This window comes from Stegodyphus dumicola, chromosome 6, assembly GCF_044657685.1.
Source record: "Stegodyphus dumicola isolate Sdum_Otavi_A_Nest chromosome 6, ASM4465768v1".
Lineage (NCBI taxonomy): Eukaryota > Metazoa > Arthropoda > Arachnida > Araneae > Eresidae > Stegodyphus > Stegodyphus dumicola.
In genome coordinates this window covers 169,770,662-169,790,593 of record NC_140773.1, presented here as the reverse complement: position 1 = coordinate 169,790,593, position 19,932 = coordinate 169,770,662, and the positions used below count along the sequence as shown (strand labels likewise).

Genomic DNA, 19,932 nt, shown 5'->3' with positions numbered 1-19,932 from the left:
GTGCTCCGAGCTCAAATGGCTTAAGTTTGAATGATTTACTTTTAGCGGGAGCAGTTCAAGAAGATACTTTTGATATTCTTGTGAGATTTAGAAAACATCAAGTTGCAGTTATTGTGGATATACAAAAAATTTACCGGCAAATTTTAGTTGATGAATCCCAAAGAGACTTACTTCGAATCTTTACTTCGAATCTTATGCAAGAGAAACCTTAGCGACTCACCTGTGACATATAGACTCAAAACGGCGACTTATGGTACTAAAAGTGCTCCCTTTTTAGCCATTAGATTCATAAAGCAAGTTGCATATGACGAAATGCATAAATATCCTGAAGCTGCCAAAGCTGTCTTGTCAGACTGTTATGTTGATGATGTCATCTCTGTTCCATCAAACTTAGACTCAGCAAGGGAATTGAAAAATCAGCTTATACTGCTTTTTCATAGTTGTGGAATGACTTTGCACAAATGGAACTCTAATTCTCCTGAACTTTTGGATAGCACTTTTACAAGCTCTGAGCTTTCCTTCTCCTCCAAAAGTGATAATGTGGTTAAAGCTTTAGGCATTACATGGAATTGTCAGAAGGATGAATTTAGCTTTAAAGTCTCAATCAAGGAAAAATCATCTAAAGAGACATTTTATCGACTAAAAGAGACATTTTATCGACAATTGCCAGACTTTATGATCCTTTAGGACTGAGTGGTCCGGTAATCACAAAAGCCAAGATATTTTTACAGAAATTATGGGTTCTAAAACTGAGTTGGGATGAACCACATTTTGCAACTATTGCTCACGAATGGCAACAAATAGTTTTAAATTTAAAGACTGTTGAAAACATAAAAATTAATCTTTGCATTCTCTCCAATCATCCAAGCAAGATTTCACTCATTGGATATGCAGATGCTTTGGAAGCCGCTTACGGTGCAGTTGTCTACTTGATTTGTGTCGATGAAGATGACGGCTCGTCATCTCATCTACTAGCCAGCAAATCTCGTGTGGCTCCATTGAAAACTGTATCCATTCCAAGATTGGAACTTTGTGCATGTTTCTTATTGGCTCATCTGAGCAACTCATTGAAGATGCATTTAGATGTCATTATGCTGTGCACTGATTCGACGATAGCACTGTCATGGTTGAAGACTTCTCCTCAACTTTTGAAGACATTTGTTGCAACTAGAGTCTCCAAAATCCAAAGACTAGTAGAGCCGCGACACTGGAAGCACGTATCATCAGCAAATAATCCGGCAGATCTGATTTCTCGTGGTGCTTATCCTCATGAGCTTGTGACATCTTTCTTGTGGTGGAATGGTCCTGAACAGAACGAACTTAGTGATGCTTCTTTATTTGAACTTGACAAGACTCTCATAGATTCTTCTGCTTATCAGGATGAACTTGAAAAACCTTTAGACGTTAATTTTGGTGATTTTAATTAATTTGAACTGCAATTTAAATTTGTTTCGGAATACTTTTTTTGAATTAACAAATAATTATGTTAAACTAATTAGAATTTTAAGTCTTATTTTCAGGTTTCTGTCCAATCTGAAAGGTCCAGTGAAGAAAACAGGCCCCATTAGTAGTACTGAATTTCAAGATACGGAAATGCACTTGATAAAAATGGTTCAGGTAATAGAATTTGCAGAGGAGATTAAATCACTACAAGATCAGAGAGTAATCAAAAGTCAGGTAAAAACTTTAAATCCATTTTTAGATGGAAAAGATGTATTACGTGTGGGCGGTTGCTGAACTCATGCCACAATTATGATTCTAAACATCAAATTTTATTGCCAAAAAATCATAAGCTAACCAAGCTAATATTTATTCATTATCATTTGAAAAATGTTCATGCTAGTCCTCAAGCATTGTTACATTTTGTTAGGGAAAGGTTTTGGCCCATTGGTGGCTAGGACTTAGCTAGAAAAACAGTTCACGAATGTGTAATTTGTTTTCGTCATAAACCTATCATTTCAGACCAATTAATGGTCGATTTACCTCCTGAACGTATAAATCCAAATCTAACCTTTTATAACACAGGGGTAGATTTCACAGACCCTTTTCTAATCAAATATAGAAATCAAAGGAAAGGTAGTTTACATAAAGTTTATATAGCAATCTTTGTTTGCTTAGTTACAAAAGAGATTCATTTAGAAATAGTATTTGACTTAACATCTGAAGCCTTTTGCATGTTTAAAACGATTTTTTTCGTGTAGAAGTAAAAGCTCATGTCTGTTTAGTGGCAATGCAACTAACTTTGTAGGAGCTCACAAAGAGTTAAAGAAACTTGCTTCTTTAAGTTACTGTCCCTGATGAAGTTTTGGGTAAGTATTTGGCTTCTGAAAATATCTCTTGGAAATTTATTCCTCCTCATGCCCCCAATTGTGGTTGAATTTGGGAGGCGGGAATCAAATCTTTTAAATTTCATCTTGAAAAACCTTTAGACTATTTCCGACGCAAAACTAACATATGAAGAATTTTTAACCGTAATTGATCAAATTGAAGGAATACTAAATTCGAGACCTCTTTCTCCTTTATCGTCTGAACCTTCAGATTACGAACCCTTGACGCCAGGTCACTTTTTAATAGGTAGACCCATAAACTCAATTGTAGAACCTCAAATTTTAGACTTGTCAGAAAGCAGATTGTCAAGATGGCAAAAATTAACTAAAATGATACAGATCATATGGAAACGATCGATAACTGACTATCTTAATCACTTGCAACAACGAAAGAAATGGTATTTTTCAAATATAAATAAAATAATATAAATAAAAATACAATGGTTATTATTAAAGATTATCAGTTACCTCCATTTAAATGGTTACTAGGAAGAATTGATGCTAAAATTTAATGGTTAAATTTAAATGGTTACTAGGAAGAATTGATGCTAAAATTTAATGGTTAAATTTAAGTGGTTACTAGGAAGAATAGATCAAACAATTTCTGGTAAAGATGGTAAGATACGAGTAGCAGTCATTAACACAAAGTTTGGTCCATTTAAAAGGCCAATATCAAAAATTTATTTATTGCCTATTGATGATAACTTCAAGGATTAATTTCTATTGTTAATAAAATATACATTGTTCTTTATTATACTTATATTTTGTTAATTTTGATGAAAAATGTCAATATTTTTTACTATTTGAAATGTTGATATATATAACTATTGAAAAAATTTGCAAATGTTCAGACTTTATCGAATTTTCTGAATTGCTTATTTCATTCTGTAAATGTCTTAACTTTAAGTCTTTTGTTAATGCTTAGAAAAACTGAATAGCTGAATTGTTAGCATTTGATATTGAATTGTATGCTTAGATTTAGTTTGCATATCATAGATATTGCAACGTGGGGTGGTATGTTGCCTCCTACGCAGCAATGTAAGTTATGTACAGCGCATTGTTTCAGCGCAACTTCAAAGTTATGTACAGCGTATTGTTTCTGCGCAATTTTAGTTAGTTAAGATTCGAACTTCTAGCGTAGCATACATGTTTTTAATCCCGTATGGTCGGGATTTATTATTTTCGATTTAGATTTTTAGTTATATTACAATAAAATTGTTGTTGTTGTTGTAAAGTTGTCTTTAATATATAGTAGAACCAGTGACCTCAAAACACATACTATATCTTATTGCTTTGAAAGATGAAATAAGGACAATAAAGCGCATCCGTAGGAAAAAAATACTTTTCCTTTCTTTATTATTAATTTCAGAATTTTATGTAGTTAAATAATACGAATTGAATTTTACACATTAATTAGTGAATGTTTTATTTATATATACAGGCTTATATGACTGTAAATATTCTACAACTTGAGTCAAAAAAGCCACTGAATCATTATCAAATAAAATTATGTGATCAACCTGTTTTTTGTTATGAGTTATTTCATTTCTAAAATCGTTAGACTGAAGGATTTCAAAATTATTCAACAGCTGCAATCTTTCTCGCTTAAATTAATTTTGAACAAACTACTATTTCTGCAACATACTGCCTCCAGTTGTATCTTGGAAACACTAAAGGAAGCTTAAGATTTTTATTTTGAGTTGACGCGTATTTCAACATTAGAGTTTACATCTTTGTAATGCGATTTTATCTTAGTTTTAGAAGAAAAATGCTGTAATTTTTAGACTGTTTCCGGATTCATGAGGTGGTATTTTTGGGGAAAAAATAATTGAACCTGGATTTGTTACATAAAAGATACTTTCTTTTACGTGTCTTCAGTAATAACTTTCTCTACATATTGTTGTGTTTTTCTTTTCTGACACCACTTGTTACGTTATTTTCTTCCTTCACGTTCGTACGGGTTTCGTGAGGATTTGGAGTGAATAATGACGACAGCACTTGGTGAAGCATCAAAACACACTTTATTTAGCCAGTACTAATCAGGACAGCTTCAAAACACGTTGTTACAGTCGTCGAGCTGTTATAAACACGCTGACACGATCAGCTACTCAGCTTTCAGGCTATCAAGCTATCACGTTGGAAACAGCTTCATTGAAAAGCACCAGAGTACAGCTCCCGACTCTGCTTGGCCATTCTCGAAACTCCACGTACTCCGAAACTCTCCACGCTACAACTCGCGATGCACTCGATGACACACAGAGCACAGCTCCCGACTCTTCGGTTCAGTCGTTCCCGGAGCTCAACACGCTCTCTCGAAGATGCACTAACCACGATACACTACGAAGAGACTCTTTCGATGCAATCGACGACCCACTCGGCACTCGCTGCCGAGTTGTCAACTCGATCGACTCCGCACGGACTGACTCGCTAGACGAGACACCAACTCGATACTAACTAACTCGCACTCTATGCGAGGCACTCTCACTCGCCTTCTCGAAGAGGCACACACACTGACTGCGGACCAGCAGGGTTTATATAGCTTTCGGCTTGTGTTCGAGAACTTTCTGGGCTAAACCGGTAAGAATTCGTTCCAGAGGGTTTTCCATCCGTCCATGGCATATCGCCAATTTTGTTGCCAAATGTCGCTAAATGAGCGATTTATCGCCAAATGTGGCAACCCTGATTTACCTTGCCATTTTACGGCAATCCTAAAACTGTTTGGCCCACCAGCGGCTGAGCGGTAAAATCGCTGAACACTGGTAGTTCGGTCCGAGGTTCTAATCCCGCGAATGGGCTGGCTGCATGGCGTTTTCGTGGTTTTCCCCATCTGTAACGTGTATACGAGCCAGTTTCCCTTAGAAAGTCCTCCACGAAGGCATCCCTTCCCTTAAGCAGATAGCCCAAGTGTGCTTTGTCGTATTCTCAATACACCAAAACACACCTAAAACTGTTTTGCGGGGAAGCTATCTCACAGCGCCTGTACATTTCGTAACAATATCCTTTATTTTATCTTACATATTGTCTGTTGTTAATTATGAATTTGCACTAAATCTAACAGCAATAATTGTTAATTGTATCTTATTCGTTAAGCTTTGTGCTTAAATATTTAGAAAATAATAGAAGTCTTTACACTAGTTTAATCTAATATCAGCTTTAAGCAATATATCTCATCACAATTATTCCACAGGGCAGGAAAATTTTCAAAATACCTTGCATAAAATTAAATTAATACTATATGAAAAATTCATCCAACTAATCAAAATCTAAATTTTTTATTGTTTTTTAATAATACGTACTTTATGAATAAAATTTTCCAAATGTTAACTATAACTTTCTGCAGCTTACTAATTTTGCACTAATTTCACGATTCAGAAAACTAGGGTATCATTAATTTTAAATACGTTTTCTGTGAGATGGGAATCGTCAGCGTCATCAACATTTCTGATTTCTGTTCATTTCTAAACGACGGACACAGTGTATTGCAATTATTTGAGTAGCTGCCTAGAATGTGAGTATTGATATCCCATGAAATTATACACAAGGAATACCATTTATCTGAAAATTGGCTTAGCTAACTTTCCAAGATACCTATCAGGAGCATGCATGTTATTTCTTTAGGTGTTTTTGAACACATTACTAACCATGCAATTATCAATTGTTGCATTTTTTTAGTGCTGAGTACAATTTTTTCGTTTTTGTGAATTGCGTGTTTACTTGCGTGTTTTGTATAAACGTGCAAATGACCGATTTCCAGGATAGCTGATTCAGTGTTACTTTTCTCCATCACTTCTGTTGTTAAATTAATCTTAATAAAATGTCATTTATTATTTTAAATTATGTTCTATATTAAATTATGTTATGTTGTTTCATTTATTCTATCAAAATGCATAAATGACAGGAATATAAAAAAGGAGCAAATTTTTAGTTCATGCTTGACTTGCTCTGGTAGCATGAACTAGTATCAATTTCTTAACAAACTTTAAGCAAATTTTCTCCATGTCTGTACAGAACTAAATGATCTTTAGAAAGTTTGAAAATAAAATTTTTTATTAAATCAGAACTGGAACATAAAAGCACGACTTGCGTTTACAATTCAGCAAACATTTCCGTCGATATAAGAAATAGTAAGTTCAAATTTAAAATTAAGCTAGTAATCAAAGGCTATACAATTCAATTTAACACGAAGTTCGGTTGCAGATCTAACTGGCGTAAGTATTCAAATGCTAACACTATAATGCCGAGAGGAAGGATAAAATCTTGTATTTGAGCCGGCCAAAACCTAGCAACGTAGCATCGAGAGGCAGGAAATGAATTAAATGAGAATCTTGAAACCTGCTTTTAAATATTATCTCTTTCTACCTCTATGTAAATAGTACATTCTGGTAGTGAAACGAAAAAACGTAATTCATTACCACAATGTATTCTTGTAGGGAAACGAGAAGTGACAGTTAAGCTCCAAAACATAAAATATCTGGCTAGTAAAACATAATTGTAATAACCCTGTAAGTTTAAAAGAGATATTTGGAAACTCGCGCTGGCGGTGGTGAGCTCGTCTGTTACAGTTCTACTTTCGTCATATTACTAGCCATTGGTGAATATCCACAACATAAGCAAAATTAGTTGATAGAGCTGGAATAGCAAACCCAGAAGGCTAAGATATAAATTTAAATCTTTGATTTGTAAATTATTTAATTTATTGTTACCTGTCAATTCCCGCAAGATACGATAGTAAATTCTATTAGTTCTGTACTTCGAGATGAAGCCAATTAAATCTATTTTATATTTAATCGGTGTTTCAGTATTAACATACAAAGATTTGATAAGAATTTATTCAGCAGCCTAGAAGATTAGTACAAATTGTAACTCAAAATGAATTTGATCATACCTAGAGTTAATGTATATTTTAGCGTATAGAGAATGATAAAATGATCCAAAATCATAAAAGACAATAATCGAATTCAGGTTTGATGCTGTCTTGACATATTTTGATAATTAATCTATATTCGATTTAAAATTTCTCTATAATTCATAATTGAACTCGAACGCAATGCTATGATTTTTTTTCCTAACAATTATTTCAATTTGTTTATCGGAATTTAAAAACTGAAGACTGGGTTAAGAACCAAATCTATGCCACCGAACAAAGTTTAATTAGTTAGTTATTGAGCATAGTTATTGAACATTTTTGATCTACAGCGATGAACATCACCAACAACAATTAAAAGCATGAAATGTCTTTTTCCCGATAATGTGTGGCAAAAATCGATTTGTGATATCATCAGAATGCAGAAGGAAAGTAAACACCGTTGAAGATTGTTCTCAGAAACAACAGGAATTTCCCGATCATGTGAATTTGGTTCCCGTTTTAAACGAATATTTGGCTTTATTGTCACGACTTTTCATTGATTTTGTCATTCATCTCTTTTGCCAACGCGTCTTTCTCGCGATCTGAAATTATGGAGAACTCTAAAGCGAACAGCAGTAAAATACGAAATAACTTCCACTTCCATATTTGGACGCAAACATTTATCTTTGTTTATGTAGATTTAGCAAAAGGAGATAAGAAGGTAACATTTTTTTACAAATTTTGTACACATATAGATAATTTTCGTGAAATTATATGTGAAATTGCTATATTTTTCTATATAATGTAACATGAGAAGTTGTGAGAAATGCTTTGCCGGAAAATAAGAATATAGGGCAAGCATTATTTAAGTGAGTAATTGGCTATCTCGCTAATTTGGGGAGATATCGCCAAGCTTGCAGTAGTTTTGGCGACTACGTGTTGTCTCCAAATTTGGCGAGAAATCTACAAAAGTCGCCAAAACATTTGCCCGCACTTTGGTCTAACTTCTGTATCACCGTAATACGTAGTATAATTGAATAACTGTAATTGATCCTCTGCGTAACTGAACTTTTATTCTGCCCTCATAAGCCTTCCAGTAATTTAGAGAAGCAGAAGAAATATCTCCGCCGCCAGATGAAAACTGTATAAGATCAGAGAGAATATCGGTTTCTCGGTTGTCAATTGTCCGTTGTTAGTTCAGCCTACTGAGATATTTCCGGATTAGCTTCGATCTTTAGATGCATTTGCATTGTGTTGTGCTTAACGTTCGCAGTAGTTTGAAGTGTAATTACTGATTTTACTGATTTACTGTACTGAGAAAATTTGTGCGACTATTTTTTGAAAAGCTCCAGAACTCTTAAGTGTTTCTTTTGGTAAAATAAATTTTATCAAGCTATCACTGAACATGTGTAATCTAAGGTTTTACTAAATATATTTTTGCGTGCGTCTATTGCGAACGCGTACGCACGCAAAGATATGGTTTCTTAAAACCTTAAATCAGTTCATTCTTTTATTTGCCTAGTCAATTTAAATTATGTTCGTAATGTACATGCAGTCCTGCTGCAATGCTAATGTTGGCACTAGAAATAGGGCCCATTTTTAAAACCATCTGCATTGCAATGAAAGTGAAAAGGATGCAAAATTCCTCTATAAGGAAAAATTATATTTAAAATTTATTCTCTATTTACGAAACAAAGATACGCTGTCAGATAATGTAAAGGAATCATTTCTGAGTAGATTATAATCTGCTGTACAGAGTACTTACAAAAACACTCCTTCAATTGAAGAAGGCTGTAAAATCAAAATTTTTTAGAATACTCTTTTACTTCTGTGGATAGACTTTCATTCTCTCATCACGTTCATTGCAAACACTGGATATGCTCTCCATCTGTTACTCGGCCAAAAACTAAAGATAAAATATAAACTGATGTAATTGACATAATATATAGATATTGATATAATACGAATTAATACAATTAACATAATTAACATACTTATAGACATTGATAGAATATAAGTAGATCTAATTGAGTCATTGATATAATATAAACTGATTGTATGTGTTTTTACATTAAAACTGCAAATGAAATTCCATTGAACTAATATGACACTATTGGTAAATGAAATTTCAACACATACCAGCTGCATTACTTCTCGTAAAAACGCCATCTTGAATTTGATTTCACTATCTTTTAGTGGTACAAGGATTTTGCAAAATAGAAATGAACAAATGTTTTGAGTCAGCGTATTCACTCACATCTTATAGTTGATGTTTATCTTACAGCTCTTCTATTAAGTTCTGATTTTATAATAGCTTAAAATAAAGCAGTATTCATCTGAATTCTAATGACATAAGTGATACTTAACGCTAGAATGAAATCTTTTTCAAGCATGGTGCAAATCTTAATTTACAGGACAAAATTTAAATTTTTGGTACATGCTAGCTCATAACAATCATGTATGTTTATATGTAATGTAAAGAATACTAGATATTATTAAAATAGCCTTAACAGCTAGCTTTAAAGTAGAATGTATACAGCGCATGTTCAAAGTAGTACGAATCATGGGAACATAGGTGTTAAGAAGTAAGCTTGTAAGGATCCTAAGTTTTACTAACGTTTATTTTATTTTAAATCTTTACTATCACTTCATTTTCTACTTCTGGCCAGAATTAAAAGCTTTAACTTATTTATGCAAATTTGTCTTGCGAACGCCAAGTACTTAAGTTGTGGCTTTTTGCCAAGCAAGAGAGAGGAAGGAGCTATTAGAAGCAGGCCGCTTGCCATAGTAGTTTTACTTGGTTGCTGGTTGCCTTCAAGGCCAGAGGTTTATTCCTCTTGATAATTTTAAACGTATCGTATTGTTAGCAGTTCTCTGTACTACATACGGCTTTTTGTTAATATACGGCCAATCTTGGTGTTAGGCACTTGTTTGTTAATCCAAAGTTAGTTTAGTTAGATTTTTAGTTAATATTTTTTATATTCTTACGTTCAGACCACAAGTGGTTGGTCTCTGTATTCCGAAGTTCCGGAAATCATTGTAAAGAGAGAAAAATAAAGGGTTTCGTATACCCTTCCTGTGTGTATTGTCTACTTCCCAAATTTATTGAACTTAGCTTTAGTAAGCTCCCTGTTCCGAGTCAGGACAGTTAATGTTCCCAAAGCAAGTAAGGAGGAACACAGAACCTGATAAGCTTATTATTTTTAATCATTCATTATATTAAATAATGTATTATTTTAAGTTGATAATTAAAAACTTCAGTGCCATATAGAAATAAAAACACTATCGTTAACAAGTAATATAACAGAGTACATGGTTGATAAATCTACTCGTAGAGTAACAGGATACAACATAATACTGAAAGTTAAAAATCTAGAAGTTTCTGACAATAAAATCTAATATTTATATAGAATAAGCGTATTATGCGCTTGCTTATTAAATACAGAAATTTCAAAAAGACAAATTACTAGTGGCTGTAATTTAAAGACTGTGATTTCAAAAATATGTTTACTGACTAAAACAACAACGGCTATATCCTTGTATCACCAGAAAAGAAGAGAATAGCAAATATTTAAATCTTAAGCTAAGAAACATAATGTTCATGGAAATTTGCTTAAAAATGAGATTGAATACTGTACAATTTTTATCAAAGTTTTTGGAATGAAGCAGAGTGGGTATATATTGTAATTCTCGATGAAATATGAAGTTATATAAATGATTTTTGTGAAAAATAGAAAAAGATAAGTGAGAAAGACATGTAGGTTTCATTTCAGTTTAATTAATTTGAGTCTTTTAATAAATTATGTTTCAGTAAAAGATTTGTCATTATCCGTCACTCAGGTCAGAAAAGTGTTAAGCTAAATCTTTATATCACGAAATCAAAATTTCAGTTCTTGATTTCAAGAACCAATTTCGTTTTATTAGAGCCATCATATTTAAAGTTTACCACCCTATAAAGTTACCATTCTGTAATCGATTAATTTTTTGAGGAAATGTCAAACGAGAAAGAGAAATAAAAACTGCTTATATTGTTTTTATGTTTTCAAAATCCTTCGATGATTCACCAATACTGTATTACATTTTTAAAGGACGGAGAATGAAATTTTTTATTGCAAAACAAAAGGTCTACGGAAACAAGGAAAGATCCCCTGAAGTAAAATATTTCTACTAACTGTAATAATGACCAGTTAATTAGAAACTAAGATGTAAATTGAAAGTCAGAAAAATGGCAATTAGATAGACTAATATGATATGAAAATGCATAATCTATACGGTAATTGTAATGCACTTAATGTATTCTAAAATTTTTGTAGAGACCCTCTATTTATTACGCTCGTAAATGAATAAATTAATAAATGAATGTGTAAATCAAAGTCATTTATATCTAATAAAATGTCTATTGTAATTAAAAATGATGTTTCTTATGTTGCCATATATACAGTCATAACGATATATGTATGGTCATATATATTGCCATATATATGCTATATATATAGTCATTTTACTTTTCGATACATAATCATTTGGTTTGTTGCTTCTTCAACTTTTTTTTTTTTCTTCAAATTTTATTTTGGATATACATTTTATAGTTTCTTTTTGTAACACACACACACATATATATATATATATATATATATAATATATATACACACATATATACACACACACACATATATATATATATATGTAATGTTGTATGATCAGAGTATATATATGTTAATGCAAGTTAAAAATGTATAAAAAACATCTAATTTCAACTAGCAATAGTCAACTTTTATTTTTCACTAACACCTACGCGACCAGTCTTCGTCTGGCTTTTTAATGTATCGGAAAAGTGCTTGAAGGGGACACCAAACATAAAAATTTCACCGAATTTTACTCTGTAGAACAATTTTATAAAAAAAAAATCAATAAAAATGTATTGCATATGAAAAAAAAATCACAACAAAATAAGCAATAAACCTTAATACAGGTATTAATTATCCTAATAAATAAATTAAACAACTTCCCGTTGCATTCTCTCGACAAATGTCCACTATCCATGAGAAACATTAAATTAAAAATCTGATATGTACACCACATGACTTCCTTGTACGGAATATTAAATTATACGCATTTTTCTTGCATTTCGTTTAAACTTATTGGATTGAATTAAACCTATAAGGTATTTCTCCCACTTCCCTAGCATGCCTTCGTGGTGTAACAGTAGCACGCTGGGTCAGTATTCCAGAGGTCCGTCGTTCGATTCCTGGCGAAGGCGGTTGCATATTTTTCATCTTTTCTGCTTCCTATTAACCTAATGACTCTAGAAGTAGCGCCCTAACTAAAAGGGTTGTGGATGACGATTCATAGGATGACGACACATAGGATTTGGCGACTAGTTCCCCTAAAACACTAGTCGACCTTTAAAAATTGGAGTACAAAAGGTATTTCTCCCACTTCCCTAGCATGCCTTCGTGGTATAACGGTAGCAAGCTGGGCCGGTATTCCAGAGGTCCATGGTTCGATTCCCGGCGAAGGCGGTTGCATATTTTTCATCCTTTCTGCTTCCAATTAACCTAATGACTCTACAAACCTACTTCGTTAACAGAGCATAAACCACAATAGAATAAATGCATTCTTTAAAATTCACTCTATTTGTTTACCATAGCGACAATTAACAGTATTATATTTCCGGTATTATATTCATAACCATATTCCAGTATTATATTCATTCATATACTATTCATCATATTTCATTCATTTTCAGTATTATATTCATATATTTCCTTAACAGTATTATATTCATATTATAACTCAGAATGCAGAATATTTATATAATTTAAAGAATTATCTAATCGTTGCCACATGTTCTATTCAAATACTATAATAAAGCTAGAACGATGTATAAAAAAATAAGCAAAGATGATTACGATGTATAAAAGAAAACAAGCAATGGCCGCCATCAGAAAAATTATTAGGCTTAGCGGCACTTAAACAACTTTAAAATTGTTGATAATTCTAAAAATATTGCATACAGATTTACTAAAGGCATAAAAACCTTAACCGGAAGATAAGAACAACATAATTCAATCATTTTTAAAGCAAAAAATGCACAATTTACAAACATATAAGAGTAAAGAAACTGAAATCACTGAGCCGGGTAACAGAGTGGATATATATATAAATATATTTATATACTTTGGCGCGGTCGATTGCAACCAAAATACGAGGTTCACATCTACATGTTATAGCAGTCCTATATACAAAATTTCAACGTTCGGAGGCTACTCGTTTTTGAGTTATACGAGATACTTACGTACATACGTTCGTACAGACGCTACGAAAAATTCTTTTCAGAATTCATTTTAAAGCAATTTTATAATTTTTTGGAGGAAAAGTCTTTTATTTGTCCTTACGTACAAATATCACGCAAATACATCGTTAAACTGCATTCGAAAACGGTCAAAATGGATATTTTCGTTGAAATATGTTGTTTGAAACTTTCCGCGATTACAATACTTCCTTTTTAATTTGTACAAGGAAGTAAAAACTGCACAGAATTATCGCCTTCATTTTTTCCGAATGGCAACAGTGCTGATATCAGCCGCAATGACAACAATGATTTATCAGCCACAATGGCTGCGTGCTATTGTTTCTGATATAATGAGAGATAATTATCGATTTGATGCGATTTCATCATTCGTAGCTCTGGGTCTATTAGTTTACGTTCAGCATGGACGAAAGACACACAGACAGACACTTCCTTTCATTATACGTAAAGATTCATTTTGGATACTTCACCTTTTTGTCCTAAAAATAGGAACTATTTATAATACGTGAATCTGAACTGCGTCATTTCAAAATTAATCTCCTATCTCCACCATAAGATCTTGTGTAGCACTGGAATGCAGACATTTTCTATCCAATCACTGAAAAATTATTTGCGGATGTACGTTTTCTGCATCTCATCTATGGACGCACTACGCTTCTATACTACGCACTGCACCCACATCGTAGTTACTCTTTTTCTCAGACAGGAGACGTGAGCTAACAAGTCTCAACAGCGGAGGGAAAAGTTGAAGAAAGGCCACTCATCATGCCCATCCCGGAGGATGCATGCCACCTACCCTACAGGATAGTACAAAGTTTCCCTCCAGATAACAGGAACCGGGTCTGTATAATTTATACCCTCGGTGCCAATATTATCCGAGTAGAGAGAGATCTCTATTAATACACTAGTTGACCCCGGGGGGATGGCAACACATATATTATATATATGATTTACATATATATACAAAAAGAAACAGTACAAGGGGCTAAAATTAAAAGCAATAGCTGTAAGACTGAAGTAATTACATGAAAGAAATAGACTACCATTTTACTAAAATCCTTTAAAAAGTCCTCTACTATTTATTAAAGAAGCACAGATGCAAGACCACAGTTTCAATTGGATAATATGTAATAACGAACCAGTAGTAGAAGCGTTTCATGCTTTAAATATTAAAAACATTTTCTCTTACGACTTTGAAAATTTATATACGGTTGTTTCGTTACAATAAATCTTTGACAGTCTTCTAACTCTACCAAATTTATTGCCACAAATTATTACGGTTATTTCCAAAGAAGAATGTCAGCGATATTTAAAAAGTATTCATTTTAATAACTACATTGCATTTAATAATGCTTTTCAAAAAAATCAACGGTATCCCGATGGGAACTAGCACAATTTCAGCGATTTGTAATTTGTACCTTTTCATCAAGGAAGCTCTTTTCCAACAAGAGTTATCTCAAGTATTATCAACAGTTCATATTACTCTAACATTTACAGATTCATGGAGGATTTTTATTGCAATAAACAACTTCAATATAATAGAATACGATCACATTTATCCTTCAAGTTTGAAACTCAATAAAACTAACTTTCAACAAGGAGATATTAATTACCTAGATTTGCAAATAATCAGTTTTAAAGATATCAAAATTTATGACAAACGAATAGAGTTTGGTTTCCCCTACTATGAAACTCTTCCAACGGCACTCCAGTATCTCCAAAAGAGTAATACTTAATACCTTAAATACTCAAATTATTAGAATAAAAAATATTTGCAAGTCGAATACCAGCAAGAAGAAATCACTAAGTCAAAATTATCTTAGAGAATAGTACACCTCTATTCAAAATGTGTATAGCTTTAAAGAAAGCTGGTATTGACTTCCTTTTTTAAATTTCTCATCTAAGTGATATGTTAATTATTGCGTAAACCTTAACAGGAGGTAGTATTTGGATGACTACGATAAGAAATTTAATGTAAATATGTACAAACATATTGTTTCTTTTTCCTTTCATTTATTATTTATACTATTTTTCTATTATTTTGTAAATTTTATAATCGTTAGGTCTTGTAGCTTTTACAAAAATAATGAGGTTTTTTAGTTGAGACATGCACCCCGATTACGTGAAAATTCTTATCTTTTATAACATATATTTTCCCTTTTCCTCATCTTTGCGCCAGTACTTTACAGAAGACAGTACTTTACTTCTACTTTTACAGAAGACAGCATCTTTTAGAAGTTTCTTACGCCGCCATTTTGGTTCGAAGATCACCATACTAAAAGGTAATAATTTTTTCGCACCCAACATTTGACGCCCCCCGCACAAAGTTTAACAGGACACAATTTTGAACACATTTTTAAATACTTAGTTCTGCTATTGAACACTTTTAACCTTATCGCACTATTTTTCCAAGAACTACAATTTTTTGCATCTACAGAACAGCTTTGAATTCTTCCAAGAACACAGTTTGGTCGTCTGAAGAATAAAGCATATTTTCGTTTAGAAGGTCGTCCTAAGGTTTCAGTAAGTTTTTTTTTAAATTTTTTTTTTATTTTTGTATTTAGTTGGTTTCCAGTTTTAGCTGATGAAGCTCAGTTGTGATTTTATTATTTAAAGAACCTTTGCGAAGAGTTTTTCGTTTTGTTGGCATTAAAAGTTTAGTTTAGCATAATCAGGGATCACCCAATTTTTAAGTGTTGTTCAAAAGACAGTTTGGTTAAAAGTTTATTAGTTTTACTCTTTATATTTACTTGCTTTCGATTTTCGAATATGCATATAATGATTTTAGACCAAGTGAATTTTTAATGGTCTTTTTTTTATATAATGTAAAGTTTTGTGGTTTTTTTTAGCAGTCAGTTTAGCACAATGTTATCTTTTATGCGTTTTAGCAAGTGTTTCGATGCTTGTAGGGAAAATCTTAGTACATTTGAGATTCGAGGTTTCGGTTTTAAATGAATTTTAGTATTTTAAATAAAAAATTAACAGAATCTTTTTTCGGTTTTTGATCTTAAATGAACTCGGACAACGAAACACGTTGATGAGTTCTGAACTGGAGTTTCAGTAAAAGGAGATCAATTATTATTTTTATATTTTTTATCCTGTATTTTCTTCTCCTTTTGCATTTTCATTTTTATTTTTAGAATTTGCACTAGTATGAATTCTTATTTTAATGTTGATATGTTGGGACTTTGTGTTAAACCTCTTTTGCAGGATTCCTATTATTAATATTGTTGAGGAATATTCTTGCTTTGAAATGCTCATGAAACTTATTTAAAGTAGGAAATGCAAGTTGTTAGTTTTTTGTCGCATTGATCTCTAGGTCATGTATTTATGTCATCAAAATGCATTTAATGCTTCAACATAATGTATGAACTTCTTTGCTAGATTTAAATTAATTTTCGAGAATTCAAGAAACTTAATATTTTTATCAATTAAATACAATAATGTAGTTTAATTAGTGTAAGAATATTTAAATCTTTTGATAAAGACGATTTAGACGTGTTAACTTGCTGAGTCGTTAGAATTGCTGGAATGGTAAATTTTGGAAAACAGCAGTACCTAAACAGAAATAGAAACTTAGTCAGCTATTTTCTAGTTAAATATATTGACCACTGCATATCAATGGTGCTTAAACAAATTTCTTATCTTTAGTTCCAAAAATTATAAGCTTAATAATTATATGTCACTAATTTCTGGTGCCAAAAATATTCTTCTCAATAAATAACAAAATTCTGCCACTCGTGAAATACTCTAATACAAATCTAATGTTTAACTTTCCTGTTCAAAACTAGTTCAAAGTAATAGTTTTCAAGTAATACGCAATACTTCATACTCTAAATGAAGTTTCAAAAATCAAAATATTTTATTAGTTATCAGTTGCACACTGCATTCATTGAAATGCTTGATATCAAGAAGTATACAAAAAGTGTTTGAAATGAATATCTCGCAAATTCTAAATTTTTCATTCTCGGAAAACTAGATGACAGGCGCAGACTGAATAGATTCTGAGTGTTCTATGGTGAAACTGCGTACTAGTATTTCGCATTAAATGACTTCTCCGTTTTTCTCAATTATATGTTACGCATGGGTTCCTTCTATAGAAATATAACTACCAACATTGCACTTGAGATACAGACAGAAAGAAAATGGATTTTTTTCACGAATAACTACCATAACTATTAGATGAACTAGACTGCAATGCAGTTCTGACTTTCCAAATAAAGCTATATATTCAAAACATAACTATTAATAAGTTTAGAACCTTGAATAACATAAATGCCTTTATACGGGAATGAGAATTTTTGTCACTTGGTTTTTATATTATAATTCTAAATATTTTCTTTCTTTAATAAAGTAAATATCATCTAAATGAATTGAAGTTAATAAAAACGGAGACAAAAATAAGTCCAGATTTTGACCTTTAGACGACGAAATAAAAAATAGCCTCATAGATAAGCTAATATAGCCTTCCAGCTACATAGAGGTAACTGAACACATTCAATTTTCTTCGAGCGGAACAATAATAGGCATATAACAACGTACATTATGTTAAGTGCCAAATCTGATGCAGTCTCTGCGATTGTTTTTGTTGGACATTCAACGTTAGGTTCTTCGAAGAACTTCTTCCAAACTTATAACTTAAAACTGCCAAGTAACAGTTGAATGCTCAGACACTGAATGTTCATAAACTATTCCATCATGTGCAAAAGCAGAAATAATCAGCTCATTTTCATCGACTTTTTAACTTCGATCTTTTTTCAAGAAGGAATACATGACTTTTTGCAGGCTGCGCTTTCTTATTTGCTTTTAACATCGTAGTGATATTGCCAACACTCACCTGCAGTTATGATAGGCTATAAGTATGCGTCACCAGTTCCCAAAGCTGGTATGTCCTCGTATTTGCTTCTGTTCAGGAGTTAATAAACTCGGCATTCATCTTTCAGAGAAGCGTCTTTTTTGTGAGTAAGCGAAATCTGCTGCCATGAGATAATCTATTGCATCTCCACTATTTCATCCATTACTACTTGGCCACCTTCACGAATTACAGCGGCTGCGTTTATCATATTGTTTGTTCTCTGCGCTAATAAGAGCACCCGAATCACATTGTTTAGAAAACAAAATAAATCCTTACTAATTTTTTTTTGAAAAAATTAAATGTAATTAAATGCAGTAAATCATCTTCTCGATACAATTACCGGAACATTTTATAACCTTTCGTAACAGATTTCCGGAAAGGAATACTTCAAGGTTGCACACTGTTCATCACAAAAACTCCGCTTTTCAAATTCGAAAAGGAACTCATTATAAATTTGTGTTCAAATCTAGTCAGACGTATATTTACTTACAATATTCTTCTTCCAACAGTTGATATACGAACTGTTTGCGAAGACAGATTTTGCTGCATTATATCATAGACGTCTGATAAAAAATTTCATGCTCAACTTTCTTGATTAGTCTACACATACCACTGTTCAGTTTATCTCATATTTTGTTGAATTACTCTTATCTTTTCAAGCAGGTTACGCCATGGCTTAAACAATATTCTGCATTATGTTCGGTATAATGCGATTTTTTTCTATTGAAAACTGAACTTACTGATTTAGTTTATGTTTTAAATTAGTACCTTGTTTTATAATTTTACAGCTCATTTCTTGCTTTTTGTTCTCAAAAAATCAGTTTGGGCAGTAAGGAGATTTTAAGAGAAAGAATTTGCAGTAACTGATGATAAATTTATTTGAAAGCATCATAGACGCAATTTTTGACTTCTGTGTTAAGTTTTCAATTCATTTATCGAATTCTTCCATACTTATTATTAGATTTAAAACTTGTGTTATAAATGCTTTGTTTTAAATAATGTTTTACATTATTAGCATACAACCTTTCGTGATATCTGATGCTACATTTCATACGAAATATGACACATATGTAATTTAAGTATTTTAAATTCGAGTTCCTATTTAATTAAATGAAGCAAAAGAAAGCAATATTTGCCGCGTGATAAATGCGTATGCAATAATATATAGGCACGGTTATTAAATCTTTAGAGTAGCGCAATAAGGGAAAATGGTTTATTTCATAAGCAGGGAAAATGAAGACGAATTTTGAATTCCGTGTTTAATATCTTTGCAAACTGGCAGCTGGAATTAGTAAAGACAAAGAAGAACGCTATTTATTGCAACACATTAATCTTCCATTCTTCTCATTCTTCTCTAAGCATCCGCAAAGGATGCATTTACATGCGCTATCTCTTGATTTTGAATGCATCATTTATGAAAGGGTCGCAATATTTCATTGTCAGGAAACATGACAGACAGACAAATTGGGAATCAGTTATCTTCTGCATGCTTTTAAGTTCTGTAATATAATATGAAACTCAAATTTATTTCGTCTCTATGTGAATTATCTCTACAACTACAACAGCTGATGAAATGCTAAAATATTTTAGA

The 19,932-nt window shown here is 32.3% G+C and overlaps 1 long non-coding RNA gene across 2 annotated transcripts in view; it reads right to left on the bottom strand.

Moving 5' to 3' along the window:
- The window catches only part of LOC146996897 (uncharacterized), a 96,728-nt gene that overhangs the window by 66,345 nt on the left and 10,451 nt on the right, over positions 1 to 19,932 (bottom strand). For both annotated transcript variants that reach the window (XR_015041500.1, XR_015041499.1), the window contains exon 2: positions 8,939 to 9,079. This is a non-coding gene — a long non-coding RNA (uncharacterized LOC146996897). The remainder of the gene's footprint in view (positions 1 to 8,938; positions 9,080 to 19,932) is intronic.